Source organism: Rattus norvegicus, chromosome 5 (assembly GCF_036323735.1).
Source record: "Rattus norvegicus strain BN/NHsdMcwi chromosome 5, GRCr8, whole genome shotgun sequence".
Taxonomy (NCBI): Eukaryota; Metazoa; Chordata; class Mammalia; order Rodentia; family Muridae; genus Rattus; species Rattus norvegicus.
The window spans coordinates 2,044,634-2,061,221 of record NC_086023.1 but is presented as its reverse complement, the minus strand read 5'-3'; positions in this window follow the sequence as shown (position 1 = coordinate 2,061,221).

The window sequence follows — 16,588 nt, the reverse complement described above, 5'->3', positions numbered from 1 at the left end:
TAGTTCCCAGTGGCAGGCTCTTGTAATATGTGTACTTTTAAAGATTCATCAAAATTTGGTGAGCCTAATCTGAGTAACATGGTGAATTAGGTTAGTTCCCAATAGGCCGCAGTAGTAATAAGTGGACTGTTCGGGATATAGAAAAATTTTCACGAATGGAATTAAAATTTCTAGGAGATTTCAGAGAGTTCCCAATAGGACATGCTTGTATGAGTTTGCTTTTCAATACAGAGCAACATTTTAAGGAACGAAATCTAAGTATCATGGTGAATGCAGTACTTTCCCAATAGGATTAGCATGTAATAAGCTTGTTATTCAATATAGAGGAACGTTTAAAGTACTGAAACACTGTTTCTTTATGATTCCAGTTAGTTCTCAGTAGCAGGCTCTTGTAATATGTGTACTTTTAAAGATTTATCAAAATTTGGTGAGCCGAATCTGAGTAACATGGTGAAATCAGTTACTTCCCAATAGGCCGCAGTAGTAATAAGTGAACTGTTCGGGATATAGAAAAATGTTCACGAATGGAATCAAAATATCTCGGCGAATTCAGTGAGTTCCCAATGGGACATCTTGAATGAGTTTGCTCTTCAATATAGAGCAACATTTTAAGGAACGGAATCTAAGATTCATGGTGAATTCAGTAGGTTCCCAATAGGATTCGCATGTAATAAGCTTGTTATTCAAGATAGAGCAACGTTTAGCGTACTGAAACACTGTTTCTTTGTGAATTCAGTAAGTTCCGAGTAGCAGGTTCTTGTAATATGTGTACTTTTAAAGATTTATCAAAATTTGGTGAGCCGCATCTGAGTAATATGGTGAATTCGGTTAGTTCCCAATAGGCCGCAGTAGTAATAAGTGGACAGTTCGGGATATAGAAAAATGTTCACGAATAGAATCAAAATTTCTAGGCGAATTCAGTGAGGTCCCAATGGGACATGCTTGTATGAGTTTGCTTTTCAATACAGAGCCATATTTTAAGGAACGGAATCTAAGTATCATTGTGAAATCAGTCTGTTCCCAATAGGATTCGCATGTAATAAGCTTGTTATTCAAGATAGAGCAACGTTTTAAAGGACTGAAACACTGTTTCTTTGTGAATTCAGTTAGACCCCAGTAGCCTGCTCTTGTAATATGTGTACTTTTAACGATTTATCAAAATTTGGTGAGCCGAATCTGAGTAACATGGTGAATTCGGTTAGTTCCCAAAGGGCCGGAGTAGTAATAAGTGGAGTGTTCGGGATATAGAAAAATTTTCACGAATGGAATCAAATTTTCTAGGCGATTTCAGTGAGTTCCCAATGGGACATGCTTGTATGAGTTTGCTTTTCAATACAGTGCAACATTTTAAGGAACGGAATCTAAGTACCATTGTGAATTCAGTAGGTTCCCAATAGGATTCGCATGTAATAAGCTTGTTATTCAAGATAGAGCAACGTTTTAATGAACTGAAACACTGTTTCTTCGTGAATTCAGTTAGATCCCAATAGCCTGCTCTTGTAATATGTGTACTTTTAAAGATTTATCAAAATTTGGTGAGCCAAATCTGAGTAAATTGTGAATTTTGTTAGTTCCCAATGGGCCGCTGTAGTAATAAGTGTACTGTTCGGGTATAGAAAAATTTTCACGAATGGAATCAAAATTTCTAGGCGAATTCAGTGAGTTCCCAATGGGACATGCTTGTATTAGTTTGCTTTTCAATATAGAGCAACATTTTAAGGAACGGAATCTAAATATCATCGTGAATCCAGTAGGTTCCCAATAGGATTCGCATGTAATAAGCTTGTTATTCAAGATAGAGCAACGTTTAGCGTACTGAAACACTGTTTCTTTGTGAATTCAGTAAGTTCTGAGTAGCAGGTTCTTGTAATATGTGTACTTTTAAAGATTTATCAAAATTTGGTGAGCCAAATCTGAGTAAATTGTGAATTCTTTTAGTTCCCAATGGGCCGCTGTAGTAATAAGTGTACTGTTCGGGTATAGAAAACATTTCACGAATGGAATCAAAATTTCTAGGCGAAATCAGTGAGTTCCCAATGGGACATGCTTGTATTAGTTTGCTTTTCAATATAGAGCAACATTTTAAGGAACGGAATTTAAATATCATCGTGAATCCAGTAGGTTCCCAATAGGATTCCCATGTAATAAGCTTGTTATTCAATATAGAGCAACGTTAAACGTACTGAAACACTGTTTCTTTGTGATTTCAGTTCGTTCCCAGTAGCAGGTTCTTGTAATATGGGTACTTTTAAAGATTTATCAAAATTTGTTGAGCCGAATCTGAGTAACATGGTGAATTCGGTTAGTTCCCAATAGGCCGCAGTAGTAATAAGTGGACTGTTCGGGATGTAGAAAAATTTTCACGAATGGAATCAAAATTTCTAGGCGAATTCAGTGAGTTCCCAATGGGACATGCTTGTATGAGTTTCTTTTCAATACAGAGCCATATTTTAAGGAACGGAATCTAAGTATGATTGTGAAATCAGTCTGTTCCCAATAGGATTCGCATGTAATAAGCTTGTTATTCAAGATAGAGCAACGTTTTAACGGACTGAAACACTGTTTCTTTGTGAATTCAGTTAATTCCCAGTAGCAGGCTCTTGTCATATGTGTACTTTTAAAGATTTATCAAAATTTAGTGAGCCGAATCTGAGTAACATGTTTAATTCGGTTAGTTCCCAAAGGGCCTCAATAATAATAAGTGGACTGTTCGGGATATAGAAAAATGTTCACGAATGGAATCAAAATTTCTAGGCTAATTCACTGAGTTCCCAACGGGACATGCTTGTATGAGTTTGCTTTTCAATATAGAGCAACATTTTAATGAACGGAATCTGAGTAACATGGTGAATTCAAGAGGTACCCAATAGGATTAGCATATAATAAGCTTGTCATTCAATATAGAGCAACGTTTAATGTAGTGAAACACTGTTTCTCTGTGAACTCAGTTAGTTCCCAGTAGCAGGCTCTTGTAATATGTGTACTTTTAAAGATTTATCAAAATTTGGTGAGCCAAATCTGAGTAACATGGTGAATTCGGTTAGTTTCCAATAGGCCGCAGTAGTAATAAGTGAACTGTTCGGGATATAGAGAAATGTTCACGAATGGAATCAAAATTTCTAGGCGAATTCAGTGAGTTCCCAATGGGACATGCTTGTGTGAGTTTGATTTTCAATATAGAGCAACATTTTAAAGAACGGTATCTAAGTATCATGATGAATTCAGTAGGTTCCCAATAGGATTCACATGTCATAAGCTTGTTATTCAAGATAGAGAAACGTTTTAACGAACTGAAACACTGTTTCTTTGTGAATTCAGTTAGTTCCCAGTAGCAGGCTCTTGTAATATGTGTACTTTTAAAGATTTATCAAAATTTGTTGAGACGAATCTGAGTAACATGGTGATTTGGGTTAGTTCCCAATAGGCTGCAGTAGAAATAAGTGGACTGTTCAGGATATAGAAAAATGTTCACGAATGGAATCAAAATTTCTAGGCGAAATCAGTGAGTTTCCAATGGGACATGCTTGTATGAGTTTGGTTTTCAATATAGAGCAACATTTTAAGGAACGGAATCTAAGTATCTTGGTGAATTCAGAAGGTTCCCAATAGGATTCGCATGTAATAAGCTTGTTATTCAATATAGAGCAACGTTAAACGTACTGAAACACTTTTTCTTTCTGATTTGAGTTCGTTCCCAGTAGCAGGCTCTTGTAATATGTGTACTTTTAAAGATTTATCAAAATTTGGTGAGCCGAATCTGAGTAACATGGTGAATTTGGTTAGTTCCTAATAGGCCGCAGTAGTAATAAGTGGACTGTTCGGGATATAGAAAAATTTTAACGAATGGAATCAAAATTTCTAGGCGAATTCATTGAGTTCCCAAAGGGACATGCTTGTATGAGTTTCTTTTCAATACAGAGCCACATTTTAAGGAACGGGATCTAAGTATCATTGTGAAATCAGTCGGGTCCCAATAGGATTCGCATGTAATAAGTTTGTTATTCAAGATAGAGCAACGTTTTAACGGACTGAAACACTGTTTCTTTGTGAATTCAGTTAGTTCCCAGTATCAGGCTCTTGTAATATGTGTACTTTTAAAGATTTTACAAAATTTGGTGAGCCGAATCTGAGTAACATGTTTAATTCGGTTAGTTCCCAAAGGGCCTCAATAGTAATAAGTGGACTGTTCGGGATATAGAAAAATGTTCACGAATGGAATCAAAATTTCTAGGCTAATTCACTGAGTTCCCAACGGGACATGCTTGTATGAGTTTGCTTTTCAATATAGAGCAACATTTTAAGGAACGGAATCTGAGTAACATTGTGAATTCAAGAGGTTCCCAATAGGATTCGCATGTAATAAGCTTGTTATTCAATATAGAGCAACGTTTAACGTACTGAAACACTGTTTCTTTGTGAACTCAGTTAGTTCCCAGTAGCAGGCTCTTGTAATATGTGTACTTTTAAAGATTTATCAAAATTTGGTGAGCCAAATCTGAGTAACATGGTGAATTTGGTTAGTTCCCAATAGGCCGCAGTAGTAATAAGTGAAATGTTCGGGATATAGAAAAATGTTCACGAATGGAATCAAAATTTCTAGGCGAATTCAGTGAGTTCCTAATGGGACTTGCTTGTGTGAATTTGCTTTTCAATATAGAGCAACATTTTAAGGAACGGAATCTAAGTATCATGGTGAATTCAGTAGGTTCCCAATAGGATTCGCATGTAATAAGCTTGTTATTCAAGATAGAGCAACGTTTTAACGAACTGAAACACTGTTTCTTTGTGAATTCAGTTAGTTCCCAGTAGCAGGCTCTTGTAATATGTGTACCTTTAAAGATTTATCAAAATTTGTTGAGCCGAATCTGAGTAACATGGTGAATTCGGTTAGGTCCCAATGGGCCTCTGTTGTAATAAGTGGACTCTTCGGGATATAGTAAAATTTTCACGAATGGAATCAAAATTTCTAGGAGATTTCAGAGAGTTCCCAATGGGACATGCTTCTATGAGTTTGCTTTTCAATACAGAGCAACATTTTAAGCAACGAAATCTAAGTATCATGGTGAATTCAGTAGGTTCCCAATAGGATTCCCATGTAATAAGCTTGTTATTCAATATAGAGCAACGTTAAACGTACTGAAACACTGTTTCTTTGTGATTTCAGTTCGTTCCCAGTAGCAGGCTCTTGTAATATGTGTACTTTTAAAGATTTATCAAAATTTGTTGAGCCGAATCTGAGTAACATGGTGAATTCGGTTAGTTCCCAATAGGCCGCAGTAGTGATAAGAGAACTGTTCGGGATATAGAAAAATTTTCACGAATGGAATCAAAATTTCTAGGCGAATTCATTGAGTTCCCAATGGGACATGCTTGTATGAGTTTCTTTTCAATACAGAGCCACATTTTAAGGAACGGAATCTAAGTATCATTGTGAAATCAATCGGTTCCCAATAGGATTCGCATATAATAAGCTTGTTATTCAAGATAGAGCAACGTTTTAAAGGACTGAAACACTGTTTCTTTGTGAATTCAGTTAGTTCCCAGTAGCAGGCTCTTGTAATATGTATACTTTTAAAGATTTATCAAAATTTGGTGAGCCAAATCTGAGTAACATGGTGAATTCGGTTAGTTCCCAATGGCCGCAGTAGTAATAAGTGAACTGTTCGGGATATAGAAAAATGTTCACGAATGGAATCAAAATATCTAGGCGAATTCAGTGAGTTCATAATGGGACATGCTTGTATGATTTTGCTTTTCAATATAGAGCAACATTTTAAAGAACGTAATCTAAGTATAATGGTGAATTCAGTAGGTTCCCAATGGGATTCGCATGTAATAAGCTTGTTATTCAAGATAGAGCAACATTTAACGTACTGAAACACTGTTTCTTTGTGAATTCAGTTAGTTCCCAGTAGCAGGCTCTTGTAATATGTGTACTTTTAAAGATTTATCAAAATTTGGTGAGCCGAATCTGAGTAACATGGTGAATTCGGTTAGTTCCCAATAAGCCGCAGTAGTAATAAGTGGACTTTTCGGAATATAGAAAAATTTTCACGAATGGAATCAAAATATCGAGGCGAATTCAGTGTGCTCCCAATGGGACATGCTTGTAAGAGTATCTTTTCAATACAGAGCCACATTTTAAGGAACGGAATCTAAGTATCATTGTGAAATCTGTCAGTTCCCAATAGGATTCGCATATAATAAGCTTGTTATTCAAGATAGAGCAACGTTTAACGTACTGAAACACTGTTTCTTTGTGAACTCAGTTAGTTCCCAGTAGCAGGCTCTTGAAATATGTGTACTTTTAAAGATTTATCAAAATTTGGTGAGCCAAATCTGAGTAACATGGTGAATTCGGTTAGTTCCCAATAGGCCGCAGTAGTGATAAGAGAACTGTTCGGGATATAGAAAAATGTTCACGAATGGAATCAAAATTTCTAGGCGAATTCAGTGAGTTCCCAATGGGACATGCTTGTGTGAGTTTGCTTTTCAATATAGAGCAACATTTTAAGGAACGGTATCTAAGTATGATGGTGAATTCAGTAGGTTCCCAATAGGATTCACATGTAATAAGCTTGTTATTCAAGATAGAGAAACGTTTTAACGAACTGAAACACTGTTTCTTTGTGAATTCAGTTAGTTCCCAGTAGCAGGCTCTTGTAATATGTGTACTTTTAAAGATTTATCAAAATTTTTGAGCCGAATCTGAGTAACATGGTGATTTCGGTTAGTTCCCAATAGGCCGCAGTAGAAATAAGTGGACTGTTCAGGATATAGAAAAATGTTCACGAATGGAATCAAAATTTCTAGGCGAAATCAGTGAGTTTCCAATGGTACATGCTTGTATGATTTTGCTTTACAATATAGAGCAACATTTTAAAGAACGGAATCTAAGTATCATGGTGAATTCAGAAGTTTCACTATAGGATTCGCATGTAATAAGCTTGTTATTCAAGATAGAGCAACGTTTAACGTACTGAAACACTGTTTCTTTGTGAATTCTGTTAGTTCCCAGTAGCAAGCTCTTGTAATATGTGTACTTTTAAAGATTTATCAAAATTTGGTGAGCCGAACTGAGTAACATGGTGAATTTGTTTAGTTCCCAATAGGCCGAAGTAGTAATAAGTGGACTGTTCGGGATATAGAAAAATTTTCACGAATGGAATCAAAATTTCTAGGCGAATTCAGTGAGTTACAATGGGACATGCTTGTATGAGTTTGCTTTTCAATACAGAGCACCATTTTAAGGAACGGTATCTTCGTATCATGGTGAATTCAGTAGGTTCCCAATAGGATTCGCATGTAATCAACTTTTTATTCAAGATAGAGCAACGTTTTAACGAACTGAAACACTGTTTCTTTTTGAATTCAGTTAGATCCCTGTAGCCTCTTCTTGTAATATGTGTACTTTAAAGATTTATCAAAATGTGGTGTGCCGAATCTGAGTAATATGGTGAAATCGGTTAGTTCCCAATGGGCCTCAGTAGTAATAAGTGGACTGTTCGGGATATAGAAAAATTTTCACGAATGGAATCAAAATTTCTAGGCGAATTTTGTGAGATCCCAATGGGACATGTTTGTATGAGTTTGCTTTTCAAGATAGAGCAACACTTCAAGGAACGGAATCTAAGTATCATGGTGAATTCAGTAGGTTCCCAATAGGATTCGCAGGTAATAAGCTTGTTATTCAAGATAGAGCAAGGTTTTAACGAACTAAAACACTGTTTCTTTGTGAATTCTGTTAGTTCCCTGTAGCAGGCTCTTGTAATATGTGTACTTTTAAAGATTTATCAAAATTTGGTGAGCTGAATCTGAGTAACATGGTGAATTCGGTTAGTTCCCAATAGGCCGCAGTAGTAATAAGTGGACTGTTCAGGATATAGAAAAATTTTCACGAATGCAATCAAAATTTCTAGGCGAATTCAGTGAGTTTCCAATGCGACATGCTAGTATGAGTTTGCATTTCAATATAGAGCAGCATTTTAAGGAACGGAATCTAAGTATCATGGTGAATTCAGTAGGTTCCCAATAGGATTCGCATGTAATAAGCTTGTTATTCAAGATAGAGCAACGTTTTAATGAACTGAAACACTGTTTCTTTGTGAATTCAGTTAGTTCCCAGTAGCAGGCTCTTTAAAATGTGTACTTTTAAAGATTTATCAAAATTTGTTGAGCCGAATCTGAGTAACATGGTGAATTCGGTTAGTTCCCAATGGGCCTCAGTAGTAATAAGTGGACTCTTCGGGATATAATAAAATTTTCACGAATGGAATCAAAATTTCTAGGAGATTTCAGAGAGTTCCCAATGGGACATGCTTGTATTAGTTTGCTTTTCAATACAGAGCAACATTTAAATAACGAAATCTAAGTATCATGGTGAATTCAGTAGGTTCCCAATAGGATTCCCATGTAATAAGCTTGTTATTCAATATAGAGCAACGTTAAACGTACTGAAACACTGTTTCTTTGTGATATCAGTTCGTTCCCAGTAGCAGGTTCTTGTAATATGGGTACTTTTAAAGATTTATTAAAATTTGGTGAGCCCAATCTGAATAACATGGTGAATTCGGTTAGTTCCCAATAGGCCGCAGTAGTAATAACTGGACTGTTCGGGATATAGAAAAATTTTCAAAATGGAATCAAAATTTCTAGGCGAATTCAGTGAATTCCCAATGGGACATGCTTGTATGAGTTTGCTTTACAATACAGAGCAACATTTTAAGGAACAGAATCTAAGTATCATGGTGAATTCAGTAGGTTCCCAATAGGATTCGCATGTAATAAGCTTGTTTTTCAAGATAAAGCAATGTTTTAACTAACTGAAACACTGTTTTTTGTGAATTCTGTTAGTTCCCTGTAGCAGGCTCTTGTAATATGTGTACTTTTTAGATTTATCCAAATTTGGTGAGCCGAATCTGAGTAACATGGTGAATTCGGTTAGTTCCCAATAGGCCGCAGTAGTAATAAGTGGACTGTTCGGGATATAGAAAAATGTTCACGAATGGAATCAAAATTTCTAGGCGAATTCAGTGAGTTCCCAATGGGACATGCTTGTATGAGTTTGCTTTTCAATACAGAGCAACATTTTAAGGAACGGAATCTAAGTATGATGGTGAATTCAGTAGGTTCCCAATAGGATTCGCATCTAATAAACTTGTTATTCGAGATAGAGCAACGTTTTAACGAACTGAAACACTGTTTCTTTCTGAATTCACTTAGACCCAGTAGCCTGTTCTTGTAATATGTGTACTTTTAAAGATTTATCAAAATGTGGTGAGCCGAATATCAGTAAATTGGTGAATTCGGTTAGTTCCCAATGGGCCAAAGTAGTAATAAGTGTACTGTTCGGGTTATAGAAAAATTTTCACGAATGGAATCAAAATTTCTAGGCGAATTCAGTGAATTCCCAATGGGACATGCTTGTATGAGTTTGCTTTTCATTTAGAGCAAAATTTTTAAGGAATGGAATCTAAGTATCATGGTGAATTCGGTAGGTTCCCGATAGGATTCGCATGTAATAAACATTTTATTCAAGATAGAGCAACGTTTTAAGGAACTGAAACACTGTTTCTTTGTGAATTCAGTTAGGTCCCAGTATCCGGTTCTTGTAATATGTGTAATTTTAAAAATTTATCAAAATTTGGTTAGCAGAATCTGAGTAACATGGTGAATTCGGTTAGTTCCCAATGGGCCTCAGTAATAATAAGTGGACTGTTCGGGATATAGGAAAATTTTCATGAATGGAATCAAAATTTCTAGGCGAATTCAGTGAGGTCCCAATGGGACACGCTTGTATGAGTTTGCTTTTCAATATAGAGCAACACTTTAAGGAACGGAATCGAAGTAACATGGTGAATTCAGTAGGTTCCCAATAGGATTCGCATGTAATAAGCTTGTTATTCAAGATAGAGCAACGTTTTAACGAACTGAAACACTCTTTCTTTGTGAATTCAGTTAGTTCCCAGTAGCAGACTCATGTAATTTGTGTACTTTTAAAGATTGATCAAAATTTGGTGAGGCGAATCTGAGTAACATGGTGAATTCGGTTAGTTCCCAATAGGCCGAAGTAGTAATAAGTGGGCTGTTCGGGATATAGAAAAATTTTCCGAATGGAATCAAAATTTCTAGGCGAATTCAGTGAGTTCCCAATGGGACATGCTTGTATGAGTTTGCCTTTCGATACAGAGCAACATTTTAATGAACGGAATCTAAGTATCATGGTGAATTCAGTAGGTTCCCAATAGGATTCGCGTGTAATAAGCTTGTTATTCAAGATAGAGCAAAGTTTTAACGAACTGAAACACTGTTTCTTTGTGAATTCTTTTAGCTCCCAGTAGCAGGCTCTTGAAATATGTGTACTTTTAACGATTTATCAAACTTTGGTGAGCCAAATCTGAGTAACATTGTGAATTCGGTTAGTTCCCAATGGGTCTCAGTAGTAATAAGTGGACTGTTCAGGATATAGAAAAATTTTCACTAATGGATTCAAAATTTCTAGGCGAATTCAGTGAGTTCCCAATGGGACATGCTTGTATGAGTTTGCTTTACAATATAGAGCAACATTTTAAGGAACAGAATCTAAGTAACATGGTGAATTCAGTAGGTTCGCAATAGGATTCGCATGTAATAAGCTTGTTATACAATATAGATCAACGTTTTAAGGAACTGAAACACTGTTTCTTTGTGAATTCTGTTAGTTCCCAGTAGCAAGCTCTTGTAATATGTGTACTTTTAAAGATTTATCAAAATTTGGTGAGCCGAATCTGAGTAACATGGTGAATTCGTTTAGTTCCCAATAGGCCGCAGTAGTAATAAGTGGACTGTTCGGGATATAGAAAAATTTTCACGAATGGAATCAAAATTTCTAGGCGAATTCAGTGAGTTACAATGGGACATGCTTGTATGAGTTTGCTTTTCAATACAGAGCACCATTTTAATGAACGGAATCTAAGTATCATGGTGAATTCAGTAAATTCCCAATAGGATTCGCATGTAATAAACTTTTTATTCAAGATAGAGCAACGTTCTTACGAACTGAAACACTGTTTCTTTGTGAATTCAGTTAGATCCCTGTAGCCTGTTCTTGTAATATGTGTACTTTAAAAATTTATCAAATTTGGTGAGCTGAATCTGAGTAACATGGTGAATTCGGTTAGTTCCCAATAGGCCACAGTAGTAATAAGTGGACTGTTCGGGATATAGAAAAATGTTCACGAATGGAATCAAAATTTCTAGGCGAATTCAGTGAGTTCCCAATGGGACATGCTTGTGTGAGTTTGCTTTTCAATACAGAGCAACATTTTAAAGAACGGAATCTCAGTATCATTGTGAATTTATGAGGTTCCCAATAGGATTCGCATGTAATAAGCTTGTTATTCAAGATAGAGCAACGTTTTAACGAACTGAAACACTCTTTCTTGGTGAATTCAGTTAGCTCCCATTAGTAGGCTCTTGTAATATGTGTACCTTTAAAGATTTATCAAATTTGGTGAGGCAAATCTGAGTAACATGGTGAATTCGGTTAGTTCCCAAAAGGCCGCAGTAGTAATAAGTGGACTGTTCGGGTTATAGAAAAATTTTCACGAATGGAATCAAAATTTCTAGGCGAATTCAGTGAATTCCCAATGGGACATGCTTGTATGAGTTTGCTTTTCATTTAGAGCAAAATTTTTAGGAATGGAATCTAAGTATCATGGTGAATTCAGTAGGTTCCCAATAGGATTCGCATGTAATACACATTTTATTCAAGATAGAGCAACGTTTTAGGGAACTTAAACACTGTTTCTTTTTGAATTCAGTTAGTTCCCAGTAGCCGTTTCTTGTAATATGCGTACTTTTAAAAATTTATCAAAATTTGGTTAGCAGAATCTGAGTAACATGGTGAATTCGGTTAGTTCCCAATGGGCCTCAGTAGTTATAAGTGGACTGTGCGGGATATATAAAAATTTTCACGAATGGAATCAAAATTTCTAGGCGAATTCAGTGAGTTCCCAATGGGACATGCTTGTCTGAGTTTGCTTTTCAATACAGAGCAACATTTTAATGAACGGAATCTAAGTATCATGGTGAATTCAGTAAATTCCCAATAGGATTCGCATGTAATAAGCTTGTTATTCAAGATAGAGCAACGTTTTAACGAACTGGAACACTGTTTCTTTGTGAATTCAGTTAGTTCCCAGTATCCTGCTCTTGTAATATGTGTACTTTTAAAGATTTATCAAAATTTGGTGAGCCGAATCTGAGTAACATGGTGAATTCGGTTAGTTCCCAATAGGCCGCAGTAGTAATAAGTGGACTGTTCGGTATATAGAAAAATTTTGAAGAATGGAATCAAAATTTCTAGGCGAATTCAGTGAGTTCCCAATGGGATATGCTTGTATGAGTTTGCTTTTCAATACAGAGCAACAATTTAAGGAACTGAATCTAAGTATCATGGTGAATTCATTTGGTTCCAAATATGATTCGCATGTAATAAGCTTGTTATGCAAGATAAGCAACGTTTTAACGAACTGAAACACTGTTTCTTTGTGAATTCAGTTAGTTCCCAGTAGCAGGCTCTTGAAATATGTGTACTTTTAATGATTTATCAAAATTTGGTGAGCCGAATCTGAGTAACATGGTGAACTCGGTTAGTTCCCAATGGGCCTCAGTAGTAATGAGTGGACTGTTCGGGATATAGAAAAATATTCACGAATGGAATCAAAATTTCTAGGCGAATTCAGTGAGTTCCCAATGGGACATGCTTGTATGAGTTTGCTTAACAATATAGAGCAACATTTTAAGGAACAGTATCTAAGTAACATGGTGAATTCAGTTGGTTCCCAGTAGGATTCCCATGTAATAAGCTTTTTATTCAAGATAGAATAACGTTTTAACCAGCTGAAACACTGTTTCTTTGTGAATTCACTTAGATTCCAGTATCCGATTCTTGTAATATGTGTACTTTTAAAGATTTATCAAAATTTGGTGAGCCGAATCTGAGTACCATGGTGAATTCGATTACTTCCCCATGGGCCTCAGTAATAATAAGTGGACTGTTCGGGATATAGAAAAATTTTCACGAATGGAATCAAAATTTCTAGGCGAATTCAGTGAGTTCCCAATGGGACATGCTTGTATGAGTTTGCTTTTCAATACAGAGCAACATTTTAAGGAACGGAATCTAAGTATCATGGTGAATTCAGTAAGTTCCCAATAGGATTCGCATGTAATAAGCTTGTTATTCAAGATAGAGCAACGTTTTAACGAACTGAAACACTGTTTCTTTGTGAATTCAGTTAGATCCCAGTAGCTGGTTCTTGTAATATGTGTACTTTTAAAGATTTATCAAAATTTGGTGAGCCAAATCTGAGTAAAATGGTGAATTCCGTTAGTTCCCTGTTGGGCCTCAGTAGTAATATGTGGACTGTTAGGGATATAGAAAAATTTTCACGATGGAATCAAAATTTCTAGGCGAATTCAGTGAGAACCAACGGGACATGCTTGTATTAGTTTGCTTTCAATATAGAGCAACATTTTAAGGAACGGAATCTAAGTATCATGGTGAATTGAGTAGGTTCCCAATAGGATTCGCATGTAATAAGCTTGTTATTCAAAATAGAGCAAGGTTTTAACGAACAAAAACACTATTTCTTTGTGAATTCAGTTAGGTCCCAGTAGCAGGGTCTTGTAATATGTGTACATTTAAAGATTTATCAAATTTTGGTGAGCCGAATCTGAGTAAATCGGTAAATGCGGTGAGTTCCCAATAGGCTGCAGTGGTAATAAGTGGACTGTTCGGGGTATAGAAAAATGTTCACGAATGGAATCAAAATTTCTAGGCGAATTCAGTGAGTTCCCAATGGGACATCCTTTTATGAGTTTGCTTTTCAATATAGAGCAACATTTTAAGGAACGGAATCTAAGTATCATGGTGAATTCAGTAGGTTCCCAATAGGATTCGCATGTAATAAGCCTGTTATTCAAAATAGAGCAAGGTTTTAACGAACAAAAACACTGTTTCTTTGTGAATTCAGTTAGTTCCCAGTATCCGGTTCTTGTAATATGTGTAATTTTAAAAATTTATCAAAATTTGGTTAGCAGAATCTGAGTAACATGGTGAATTCGGTTAGTTCCCAATGGGCCTCAGTAATAATAAGTGGACTGTTCGGGATATAGGAAAATTTTCACGAATGGAATCAAAATTTCTAGGCGAATTCAGTGAGGTCCCAATGGGACACGCTTGTATGAGTTTGCTTTTCAATATAGAGCAACACTTTAAGGAACGGAATCTAAGTAACATGGTGAATTCAGTAGGTTCCCAATAGGATTCGCATGTAATAAGCTTGTTATTCAAGATAGAGCAACGTTTTAACGAACTGAAACACTCTTTCTTTGTGAATTCAGTTAGTTCCCAGTAGCAGACTCATGTAATTTGTGTACTTTTAAAGATTGATCAAAATTTGGTGAGGCGAATCTGAGTAACATGGTGAATTCGGTTAGTTCTCAATAGGCCGAAGTAGTAATAAGTGGGCTGTTCGGGATATAGAAAAATTTTCCGAATGGAATCAAAATTTCTAGGCGAATTCAGTGAGTTCCCAATGGGACATGCTTGTATGAGTTTGCCTTTCGATACAGAGCAACATTTTAATGAACGGAATCTAAGTATCATGGTGAATTCATTAGGTTCCCAATAGGATTCGCGTGTAATAAGCTTGTTATTCAAGATAGAGCAAAGTTTTAACGAACTGAAACACTGTTTCTTTGTGAATTCTTTTAGCTCCCAGTAGCAGGCTCTTGAAATATGTGTACTTTTAACGATTTATCAAACTTTGGTGAGCCAAATCTGAGTAACATTGTGAATTCGGTTAGTTCCCAATGGGTCTCAGTAGTAATAAGTGGACTGTTCAGGATATAGAAAAATTTTCACTAATGGAATCAAAATTTCTAGGCGAATTCAGTGAGTTCCCAATGGGATATGCTTGTATGAGTTTGCTTTACAATATAGAGCAACATTTTAAGGAACAGAATCTAAGTAACATGGTGAATTCAGTAGGTTCCCAATAGGATTCGCATGTAATAAGCTTGTTATACAATATAGATCAACGTTTTAAGGAACTGAAACACTGTTTCTTTGTGAATTCTGTTAGTTCCCAGTAGCAAGCTCTTGTAATATGTGTACTTTTAAAGATTTATCAAAATTTGGTGAGCCGAATCTGAGTAACATGGTGAATTCGTTTAGTTCCCAATAGGCCGCAGTAGTAATAAGTGGACTGTTCGGGATATAGAAAAATTTTCACGAATGGAATCAAAATTTCTAGGCGAATTCAGTGAGTTACAATGGGACATGCTTGTATGAGTTTGCTTTTCAATACAGAGCACCATTTTAATGAACGGAATCTAAGTATCATGGTGAATTCAGTAAATTCCCAATAGGATTCGCATGTAATAAACTTTTTATTCAAGATAGAGCAACGTTCTTACGAACTGAAACACTGTTTCTTTGTGAATTCAGTTAGATCCCTGTAGCCTGTTCTTGTAATATGTGTACTTTAAAAATTTATCAAATTTGGTGAGCTGAATCTGAGTAACATGGTGAATTCGGTTAGTTCCCAATAGGCCACAGTAGTAATAAGTGGACTGTTCGGGATATAGAAAAATGTTCACGAATGGAATCAAAATTTCTAGGCGAATTCAGTGAGTTCCCAATGGGACATGCTTGTGTGAGTTTGCTTTTCAATACAGAGCAACATTTTAAGGAACGGAATCTCAGTATCATTGTGAATTTATGAGGTTCCCAATAGGATTCGCATGTAATAAGCTTGTTATTCAAGATAGAGCAACGTTTTAACGAACTGAAACACTCTTTCTTGGTGAATTCAGTTAGCTCCCATTAGTAGGCTCTTGTAATATGTGTACCTTTAAAGATTTATCAAATTTGGTGAGGCAAATCTGAGTAACATGGTGAATTCGGTTAGTTCCCAAAAGGCCGCAGTAGTAATAAGTGGACTGTTCGGGTTATAGAAAAATTTTCACGAATGGAATCAAAATTTCTAGGCGAATTCAGTGAATTCCCAATGGGACATGCTTGTATGAGTTTGCTTTTCATTTAGAGCAAAATTTTTAGGAATGGAATCTAAGTATCATGGTGAATTCAGTAGGTTCCCAATAGGATTCGCATGTAATACACATTTTATTCAAGATAGAGCAACGTTTTAGGGAACTTAAACACTGTTTCTTTTTGAATTCAGTTAGTTCCCAGTAGTCGTTTCTTGTAATATGTGTACTTTTAAAAATTTATCAAAATTTGGTTAGCAGAATCTGAGTAACATGGTGAATTCGGTTAGTTCCCAATGGGCCTCAGTAGTTATAAGTGGACTGTGCGGGATATAGAAAAATTTTCACGAATGGAATCAAAATTTCTAGGCGAATTCAGTGAGTTCCCAATGGGACATGCTTGTATGAGTTTGCTTTTCAATACAGAGCAACATTTTAAGGAACGGAATCTAAGTATCATGGTGAATTCAGTAGGTTCCCAATAGGATTCGCATATAATAAGCTTGTTATTCAAGATAGAGCAACGTTTTAAAGGACTGAAACACTGTTT